This window comes from Nicotiana tabacum, chromosome 10 (assembly GCF_000715075.1).
Source record: "Nicotiana tabacum cultivar K326 chromosome 10, ASM71507v2, whole genome shotgun sequence".
NCBI classification, from domain to species: Eukaryota; Viridiplantae; Streptophyta; class Magnoliopsida; order Solanales; family Solanaceae; genus Nicotiana; species Nicotiana tabacum.
In genome coordinates this window covers 104,350,551-104,361,765 of record NC_134089.1, presented here as the reverse complement: position 1 = coordinate 104,361,765, position 11,215 = coordinate 104,350,551, and the positions used below count along the sequence as shown (strand labels likewise).

At 38.7% G+C, this 11,215-nt stretch overlaps 1 long non-coding RNA gene across 1 annotated transcript; it reads right to left on the bottom strand.

Annotated features, from left to right (window-relative positions):
* Positions 1-5,289: 5,289 nt before the first annotated feature.
* LOC107791793 (uncharacterized) lies at positions 5,290-9,472 on the bottom strand. The gene is made up of 2 exons (XR_001649328.2): positions 9,314-9,472; positions 5,290-5,711 (listed from the first exon to the last, which is right to left on the bottom strand). It is a non-coding gene; the product is annotated as an uncharacterized LOC107791793 (long non-coding RNA).
* Between the last annotated feature and the right edge of the window lie 1,743 nt (positions 9,473-11,215).

Sequence of the window (11,215 nt, the reverse complement as noted above, 5' to 3'; positions counted from 1 at the left end):
TGATAAGGAGGATGAGTCATTGTATTTGGCGAAGATGGAACTAGGTGAGGTAGTCCGTCCTTAGTTGACACAGTATCTGGCAATCCCAGGTACCACCCCCGATTGGTTGAATGCAGGAGGGAAAATTTTGAGAAGAAATTTGAATTTTGAGGCCAAGGGGTAGGAAACATTCGTGTGCAACAGATTGGATCCCACTACTCATGACAACTCACTCCCTCTTCATCGGGCAGTATTGGTAGTATCAATCATGGCGGGGTACCCGATTAACATCGGGAAGGTGATGTCTCAGGTGATTGCATAGGTAGGCAGTGAATGTGATAGAAACTACCCTTTCCCCGGCTTCTTAACCATGTACTTCACGGACCTAAAGGTAGAAAAGCGGCCATTTGATATAAAAGTGAAAGCAAAGGCCCCGTTATCATGGTACAGCATGTAGGGTGATGACAACCCTAAAAGCAAGAACTACAAGGGAACATCCGCTGCTGCAACTGGCCTATCTGAAGAGCCAGTAGTGGTAGTAGCTCCTACTTAGCCTTCGTCCACCTCAACGGACATGCCCCCTAGTCCATCCACTTCAGCAACTCCAGAGATACCCTCTACCCCAGCCCACCCAGTGATTGCACACCGCCTGAGCCAGACCCTTTTCAGCATCAACAACTAGATGCAGACAGCTTCCTCTAAGTTGTATGTCCTCACTACTACCGTAGCAGCTCAGTCGGCACCTCCACCTCCACAAGTCCCACAGTCTATTGAGGACGCCTTCAAGGATAATCTGGACAACCATAAGAAAATCCTTGACACTCAGAAAGTTCTTATGGATGTTGTGGAGTCTCATGGAAAAGCTCTCAAGGAGCTTGCTGGGGAGGCCAAGAAGATGAGAAAGACGCGGGCTTTCAAGGAGTCTGTAAAGGAGTTGAGGGTTGAGGTTGACAGGTTGAAGGCAGATCATCTGCCTTTGGATTTATTGTTATAGGACCCTGTGCCAGCAGCTCACCCCCAGCCAGAGCAGTCCTAGAGGCCTACCAAGAGGAAGAGGATGATTCCCCAAGCAGATGATGCAGTCATCCAGTTGGCAGACCCACCGGAGACCTCCTCCAGTCAGCCACAAGATGCAGCCTAGGAGCATGTCCAGTTCCTGGCCCAGGTCCCAGCCGCAGAACAGCGGGCCATTGGGAACCAGTCTGAGGTTCCCAAGCATATTGAGGACCCAGGGACCATTCAAGATCCCATACAGACAGACAGTCCATAGGGAGTCTCTATATCCTTTTCTCTTTTTATTTTTGGTGCTTATTTGGTTTAGTTGGCATTGAGGACAATGCCAGCATTCATTTGAGGGGGTAGGTCCTACATTGATTTATTGGATTATTGTATATATTTGACAGTTTTTATGCTTTCTTGATTTTTCATCTTTGGTTTGTATATAATTTTAAACATTTCGTTATATTTCTCGTACTTTTATTTCACTTTGGATCTGTATATAAAGTTATGTTACATTGTACATATTCATCCCCTCTATTGTATATTCGATTAAATCCCCTCTTGTATATATTCATTTTACTTTCCACAATTTTTCTTTCTTAGATTCGTATTTATGTTCGTAGCTTCTTGTTTTGAACGTTTGCAATAAGCCTTTGGTTTTCTTAATGCCACGGTTCTTTCCAAAGGTGGAGTTCGTGTGAACCGGGTGGGTCTTCCTAATGATGGATGGCGTGACAACATTCTTAAGTGTTAGAGTCTGTTTTTCTTTTTATTTTTAGTAGTTAGCGATAAGGGTGCCTCAAGCAAAGCTTCACTTGGGCCTAACACATTTACCTTTGATCTCATGGTCAAAAACAAATTGTTGTGTTTAGGATGGTGAAAGTCGTGACCTTAAGACTCTTGTGTTGACTGATAATCATCAAGTGGTTTTTGGGGATCATTGTGTGATCAAATCTTATCTAAGGTCGTTGTGGGCCCCCGACTCTATGTCTTTAGTGATCCCATAGCTTGTGTGGTGAGAAATTGCATTGCAAGTCCAAGTCCCGAGCCATTGGTCTAGAACTTGCCCTAAATGTTTGTTGAGGCAAAATCCTAAGTGAATTTTGACTTGAAACATGATTATAGGCTCTCCTTGGTCCAAATGATAGCTTGAAAACTTCCATAACCTACCAATGATAAGATCACTAGTCAACCCTTTTGAGCCTTAGACTTTTTTCCTTCAAAGAACCATGATACAAGCCTTTACCCGTTCTAAAAGATATCCTCTCTTGGCACCCGATATTTCCTTTAGCACATGGCAAAAGTATAAGTTTGGGGGGAGAGACTAGGATGGCAACAAAGTGGTAAAAAGGTGCAAAATGAAGAAAAGGAAAAAGCAGTGAAAAAAGAAAGAAAAGCAAAAAGACAAAAAGAATGTTCAATGTGTAAGAGAATAAAAAAGGATTCAAGAAAATCAAAGAATGAAAGGGTTGGAAAGTTGAGAAAGGAGAAAAGATTTGAAATGTATAAGAAAGAGGTACAGTGTGTCTCTCCAACCCCTTAGAAAGAAGTGAAAAAACTCAAAAAGTCAAGTGAATGTGTGCCAAATTGAAACAAAAGAAGTGCTTAAGGGAAGATGGAATTTACTTAGACCAAACATTGCCTACCCAAAACCAAAACCCTTCACTATTTCTCCACAAAAGCCCTATATGATCTCTAGTTGAATGAAACTTACATTAGTGGTGACTCATATAAGGGGCAAGCATATGGTACTTATAACCGGACTTGTGACTCTTCCTTGAGAGAGATGAGTGATTTTCCATTAACCTCGTTCTGAGTGCCACTATTCTAAAGGTGAGATTTGCTTAGGCAGAGCTAAGCATGTGTGAGTTTGGGTTCCACAATGACCAAAGTAATAGAAAGGGTTATTTGATATGTTGAGTCAACTCTTGATGCTCTTGTGTCGCACTTAATCCATGGTGTTTAAAAGAGTAAATGTTGTTAATGATTCATTTGTATTGAGGGCAACTGTTAGTCCCAATCGATGCTAGATGAGGTCACTTTAGGACAACTAAATTTTCTTGGATGTTCTCTTAAGGGGTGTCTTATTTTGTTTGCTTGAGGATAATCAAAAGCTTAAGTTTGGGGAATTGATAACAAGGGATTTTGATACATTTTATACTCCTTCTTGCTTAAGTTTTGATTAGAAATGTGTACAAAATAGTCCCAAAAGCTCACAAGTTGTGCTTGATTGCATGTTTGATCAACAAGGTGACAAGATGTGAAAGATCAGCTCAAAAAGGAGTGAAACTTGCACAAGTACCAAGACAAGACAAAGTTTAGGCAAAACAAGACCAGTGCGGCCGCACACCATTCTGTGCGGTTCACACAAGTGATGTTCAGAGAGTGTGCATTTCCAGGCCAACAGGCATTGCGGCCGCATGGGTTTTTGTGCGGTCCGCATTGAGTTTATCATGACCGCACTCGATTTATTACGGTCCGCAAAGCCAGAGTTTATAGAAGTGCCAGTTCCAAATTTGAAGCACAATGTGGTCCGCGCTCCATTTCATGCGGACTGCACTAGAAGCCACCGCGGCCGCACTCGATTCTATGCGGTCCGCATTGCCCGAGTTCAGAGAGCCGTTTATTTAAGTTCATAGCCTTAGTGTGGTCGGACGTGATTTTGTGCTGTCCGCACTAGCCCCGTAGGGATATTTTTGTCCAGATTTTTCAGCTTGGTATAAATAGCTTCTTTTCCTATTTTTAGGTCATCAGACAGTTTTGTACTGAGCTACGCTCGTGACTTCCGTTCCTTTAGCTATTTTGGGCAATTTTTGCTTCATTTCAACATTGAACCTTTTAGTTTATCTTAGCAATTAATTAATATGAGTTTTTCTTCATCTATTTCTTTGTTTTCTTCTCTAATTATGAGTAGCTAGACCCATAAGCTAGGGTTGTGGCTCAACCCTAGTATGGGTAATTGATGGGTCTTGTGTTTTGATGTTTGATTGTCTGTGGTATTTGATATTTGGACTAATTTCATGTTTAATTGCTGAATTAGTGGTTGCAAGCACTAATTTGTGTTTAGTTGACTTTGGCTCTTCTTGAGAAAGAGAATCTAAGTCTCTGAAATTGGTCCAACAAGGAATTGGGACGTACTCAAGAGATTGATAGCCCCAATTAAAGGGTTAAATCTAGAGATAGTAATACCCGACTTGAACCTTGATTGCTTGTGCAAATGTGCATACCCAATTGGTCTTGAGAAAGTCAATTCGGGCAGAATCACTCAAACCACCGAGAGGTATAGAGTGGGTAGAATCGTGCAACGATCATATCATACTCCCCAAATGTGTCAATCATGCCTTAGACTCAAGTATCCGTCAATTGACCACCTAAACGAAAGTCACTACCCTAGTGTCTTCTACCCATTTGAACAACTCGCAATAGCTTAACCTTAGCTTATTTTAGTTTAATTAAGCATTGTAGATTTATAAAAGTACAAGTAAATCAAAACCCAAAATGTTTAGAAATGCAATTAAAAGCAAATACACAACTCCGCTTTAGATAGACACCCAACTCCAATATCTAGCTCCCTGTGGAAATCATTCCCGACCTTAATTGGGTAAAAGCTGCATTGATCTCTCTCGCTACTCAATAGTAGTGCAGGGTTGGCCTCGATCAATCACACACCATACCTTAATATCATTTTACATGGTGTAGGTTTCTATACACACTTTCCAGTGTGAGAAGTGCTAGCCATTGAAGTAATGAGGTCGTACGTGAGAAGTCCCTTCTTGAAATAGTGCTCCAACGGCTGTGTTTGATGTCATGATATATTTCTCACTTGTTGTTAAGCAATATTTGCGAGTCCTTGCTTTGATACCAATTGACATAACATGGGGTGGGGGGGGAGGTAAATTATAACCGACTTTTAAACTTAATTGACTAAGAGAGGAATCAGTCGACTAAACTTCACTATGAGATTAATCGCAGCAAAATTAAATTTTGTAGATAGAAAAGTAAAGGAGGCACAACAATTTTTATACTAGTTTTGTACCGATGTGGTACCTACATCTAGTTCCCTTAGGTCACAAGGGTTCTCTTAGATCTTGACTAAGGCTTTACAACAGTGATGGTTTTAGTATGTTCACCACCAACTATTTACAACAACAATGTTTTTTTTAGTGTTGACACAACTCTTGTTTTGTTTTCTAACTCTTCCTATCTTTTGCAACACTTACAGACTCAAGAATACAATATTTGTACTAAGAACTAGAAAGGTGTAGAAATAGATGTCAAGTTGTGTGATCTTCTTTGCCATTCTACTTCTTCTTTTATATTGCTCGATGAGTCTTCTGATTTCTCTTTTCTGGGATCGCAGAGCAGCAATGACTGAAAGTCTTTCCTTGTGAGGCATAGATTTATAAGTGTGAGACCCAAGGTTAGCCTCATGAATCTAACTTGAGAGGTGTGGCCAGATTCATTTTTAGTTTGAAGATTTGGTTCCTCCAATTATCCTTGATTTGAGCTTCCACATATTTCCCTTTGATTTGCTCTCTATACTTGATTGTCTCTTTCATTTCTTAAATGCTTGAGAATCTTTAGCAAGTCTGATTGATTGACTTTTCTTCTTTCTTCTTTGATTAGTTGATTCTCTTTTCGTTTGATGCAGAGTTCGAAGAACATAGCCGTTGGCTTCGTCTGATTTCCTCATAGCATTTTCTTTCCTTCCATTCATCAGCATTGCTGCGAATCTGTACACAAAGTGAGATGTCATTAGTCAAGTCTCTTTTGATTATTGATCATTATTAAAATTCTAAACCTAATATTAAGCACTACAAAGTACAAACGAAGTTGCTCTTAACACGGACCTTAAATAGTGCAAAGATCATTGAATGTTCTTTTTTTAATGCTATCTTGGAATTGTATTGTGATAGTGGAATAGCCTAGCATGCCGTGCCAACGACTGCGGATCGATGTTTCCACTGCCACTGCCATTGGCCTTGAACCAAAAGCTAGTCCATAGTAAGCATTGATCAAGTTGGGTACAAATGAGTTATCCTTCAGATCTTAGAAAATAAGAAATATTGCAGTTGTCCGTGATTTTAAGACCTTCCATGAATCCTTGAAAAACTTATGTATAGGGTAAAATATATTTATATTAAATTATCGCATGAGAAAATGACACATGTAGCCGAAGACAAAAGATAGTTGAATTCGAAGGCAACGATCCCGTTTGTTACCAGATAGATGATACACATAAAGATTAAATAAATGCCTACCACCTGGTAGCATTTAATGAAGATATTCTACAGCATTAAGTACACGGCCCGTTACAAGGAATATGATATTCACTGCCTGTTGCTACACATTCATCAATGGCCCTCATAATTGACATTAAAGAGGGACTTGATCCTAGAACCTTGTTCCCTAAGTGCAACTATAAATAGCAAACTCTATTATCATTGTAAAGAGACAAATTTTTTGACAAACATACGCTGCACTCTATTGAAAGCTCAATATAATTTAATCTTCTTGTTTACTGATATTGTTGCTATTGTCCCCTGAAACCCTATTCTCGAAATTATTATTTATGCTATTTTATCTTCATCCCAAGGCTATGTATCATAATTTTTTCTAATTCATCTATTATTTTAGGATCAAATTAATTCACTTGTCTATAAACCACGTATGAATTCATCTGTATCGTTTTACGGGTAAACAGTTTGGTGCCCGCCATAGGACTTAGACAGTTGTGTAATTAAGTTGGTCCTTACCTCTTTTACTAATGTGTTTGTTTATTTTTCTTAGCAAAAAATCATAGCAAATTGTAGATAATGGTGTTAACAACACATACAACCTTGAGGCCCAAAGAAATCAGCCTCAACAGGAGGATTCAATCAGTGATACCTCTAGTGAGGGGAACGAGGCAACACCGGTCCACAGAAGGCGGTACCCACGACATGTTCGAGGGACAACTCCCAATGATGCTAAAGAAGAGCATGTCGTCAAAGCAGTAAGGGTCTTGCAGGAGTAACAAGAGGCCATTTTAGGCCATCTCACACGCCTGGATAAGGTTATTATAGAGCTAAATTAGGCGTTATCGGGTACTTCCAATAACGCAAATGGACGGGGTCCAGCTCCTCCCAGTGCTCCCGCAAATCAAACAACGTAGAGGGTCGACAACAAAACTCCGAGGGGCAAGGTCGGCTTCAATGGGGCCGGGGGGAGCAGATTCGGTCACAACAACGAGAGCGATCTATCACGACCCAAACTAGAGGGTCATGACTAGCACCCGACCACACTTGCCGAGCACCAACATACATTTTATCTAACCTTTCTTCTTATCTTTAAGGGCCGATGGGATCAATATAAATGGTAGACATGGATCATGAACAAACAATAATGAAAGATAATGGCATGAACATATATAACATGGGATGACCAGATAGTCAAGAAACTATATATAAGGTACGAGCTACCACGCTGTCATGAAAGACTATACAACAAAAATTAGCCGACAAGGCATACGAAACTATACATGAGTCGACACATATCTATGAGCCTCTAAAGGAGAATAGGTGCTGCAACATTGCCGGAACAGGGCCCCGACATACCTGTCACACCTCCTTTTTTACCACCGAGGGGATATAAGGGAGTTTTTTCAATTAAAGTGACATTATTCGAAATGGGATTATTTTACTTAATTTTCAGAGTCACCACTTGAGATAATTTATTTGGTGTCCCAAGTCACCGATTTATTTCAAATCCCAAATCGAGGAAATTTGACTTTAGTTAAAAATCTACAAAACTAGAAATTTTAGATAAGGAATTCTGTTAACCCGGGAGAAGGTGTTGGGCATTTCCGGGTTCTGTGGTTCTAGCACAGTCGCTTAAACTATTAATAATTGGCTTATTATCTGATTTATTACATGTTTTAAACCTATTGTGCATTTTTGAAACTTCATAACCGCTTTTAATTATTTTTAAAACCTCTTTTGGGATTTATAAATTATTTCTTGAACAAGTTACGATTGTCGTACACTTGCCGTTTTGGAACACACCGCAAACCGCACTACATGAAATACACCCGCGATTTGCTACATGTTTATTTTATTATTATTGTTCGAAGTTGTGGTCGGGTCACATGAAATGCACACCCGAATTGGGGATTAAGTATCGTGACCATGCTACGGGAACCGTACCCATAGCCACGATGATTTATTTACGCGCCTAAAGCACACTACGAGTGATCAAAGTATTTTCTACACTAGTTATAATATTAATGCGAGGGCCATAGATTAAGTGATTCAATTGTGGATGTCACACCTTAATTTATTTCAAAAATTGTATAAAACTAAAGCAAACTACGGATGTTCATTATTTTCCTAAGACTAGTTTAAGATTATTGTAGGCCAGGTGTTCATCAGAAACTCATTTGTGACCAAGCCATTATAATTGGTTTAGGGATTTAAGGAATAAAGTAGGCAACAAGTCTTATTTCAATTTGCCATGCCCCAAACAAGTTACATGCTCATAGACAAGTCCAAATCAAAAGCAAATAAGGACAGGACTGTTGATCTTCAACAGAATTTGAAAACATACAATTACCAACTACCTATATACTTTTACCACAAGCATGGGTAACGATATTGTAGGCTAGCTGAAACCAATATTCATACGAACAAACACATTCATGCTTCCCTTAAATTTCGAATCCATTCAAACACTAATTAAACTCGTGACTTGATACTGATGTTTCCAATTTTCATTTAAAAAGAGATTTTTTAATTTTGGAACCTATTTCAATTGAACAGCACCTCCAGGTTCTTCAAAAACACTTGAGCAATAGACCTATAGTATTCTTAATGAAAATCTAACAATGATTATCAAAAAACAACCCTTGTACACAGATTTATTCTAACTCTATGCATCAAAATAGTCCAACATTAATTCAAACTTGCACTTAACAGTGATGAACTTTTCAGAGAAATAAGGGAACAATTATTGCAGATTTCAGCGTGACAGAGCATCTAAGCCTTTAAGTAAATAGAATAAACCTGCATATTCACATAATCGAAACAGAGACTGCATTTTTAGCTAAACAACTTTCACATCGTCGATGTATTTAACCTTCACAAATTCACCAGAATATCAAGTAGAATTTCAAACCTGTCCATAACTTACACCAATTTGAAAATCTAATGAAATGTTTAACATTACATATCAACCAAGAGCTAAACAAAATAACATAGAAATTGAAGTTTAAGCAAACACCTCTGCATCACTAGGAAATCCGGCAAGAATACAACAAAATTACAATCATATTTCAAAAGAAAGGTTATGATTTACATACCTAAGCAAGGAGACAACAGTAGCTCAAGAACCAAATACAAGCCTAGAACTCCTAATTGGCGAGGTTCAACAATTCCGGAACAGCAGCAGGGGAAATCAACGAGCAACAACACTTCTATCGAACCCAAACATCGACACCCAAACTAAGAGAAATTTTAAATCTGAAATTTAATCTTCAAATGCAAGAGTTTTGTTTCGACTGTTCCATCGATTTAACACTTTCTAAAGCAGAAATGCAGCAGTGTTCGGGACTGTTTTAAAGTTGATGTGGCGCGGGTTTTGGTGGTGCGATGTAGCTGGATTTGGGACCTATTTTAGCTGCGTTTTGGCTGATATTTTTTGGGTGTTTTAGAGCTGGATTTCAGCTGGTTATTGGCTTGTTTGAGAGCTGTTTTTGCTGCGTTATTTTGAGCAGAAAACATGGGCTGATTTGGGGTGGTTTGAGAGCAGTGTTTTGGAGCTTAATAAGGTGGCTTTAAAGGTGCTCTAATGGTGTTTTGGAGGTGGTTCAGCTGCTGTCCATGGTTGGCCTTTTGCTGGTGGTTTAAGGAAGAAAATGGGAGCTTGGTTCAGAGGATTTTGGTGCGAGCAGCTGCTTTTTCTCAAGTTTGTTTTTATTAACCCTCTCAAATGAAGAAGATGAGATGGATCTCAAAATTCCATTGAAGGAGCGCCGTTTCTTGTCACTGTGCATAAGGAGGGGTGTTTTGTCTTATGGCTTGAGAAGAAGAAGAAAATGGAGGAAACTGGGGGGAGTCAGATCCGCCGTTTGTCGCTTCTTCCAAAGGCCTGTCCTCGGATTTTTTTTTTTTTTGTTCTAGGTTCAGGTCTCCATCTGATGTTAGGTCTAGTTTTAATGTGAAAAGTGGGGGGGGGGGGGGAGGGGGATCCGACAAATATAAAATGGGCGGATTGTGAGGAGTTTGGACAATTGCCAAATTGGCCCAGTCCGAATTAAACAACAAAACAAGATCCATTTCCTTTCTTTCTTTATTTTTCCTTATTTTTCTTTGATTTTAAATTCTAATCAAATCAATTAAAATCCTAAATTAATCCATCTTTGTAGAAATTAAAATTTTTTATCTATTTCTAATATTAGAGCAACTAATTAACTTAAAACTATAGAAAAATGCTAATTTTAAAGGCTAAAATCTAAATATGTAAAAATGACCATTTTTTGTAATTATTTGCTTAATAAAATTAATTCCTAAATGCAAATTGAACCTAAGATGACATGAAATTAAAATATGATAATTTTTATGATTTTTTTTATGATTTTTAAAATATTAAAAATGCATGAAATGCAACTAAAAAAAGAAAAACTTCTAAAATCCCTCAAAATTTATTTTTGGTCTATTTTTAGGAGTTATTTCCATGCGGGGCAACCATAAGGCTCATAAAGCTCGATAGAATTGTACCCGGCCATGTGAATCTCGGTAAAACCTAACTGATCAGTGGTTGCACAATAGGTGTCATACCCAGTCGTCTATAGTGTGGCTTGGTAGAGTAAAATAGATATATATACATAATGTATGCTGGACTCATTGGAATAATATTCTTAACCTTTCGGAGTGACGTAAGGTCAGTAACCTCCGTACATGATATTAGGACCAACTCGTCAACATGAATCTTATAAGAATCAGGAAGTACCAACAACATTGAAAACATAAGAATAAGAGAAGCAACCTCAACATCAACTGTTCCATAAGAAGGGAAACAATGTAAGTACTGCTAGCTTCTAAGAGTAGAGTATCTTTGGAAGCTCGTTCATTACATCATGTACAATTGTAGTCGTGCAAAAGAAGAAAAGAGATAGCCTCACATACCTTGTATGTACTGCCCAACCTCAAGCTATGCAAATGTCAAGACTCCTTAGTCTACACTAAGAGAAATGATACTATCG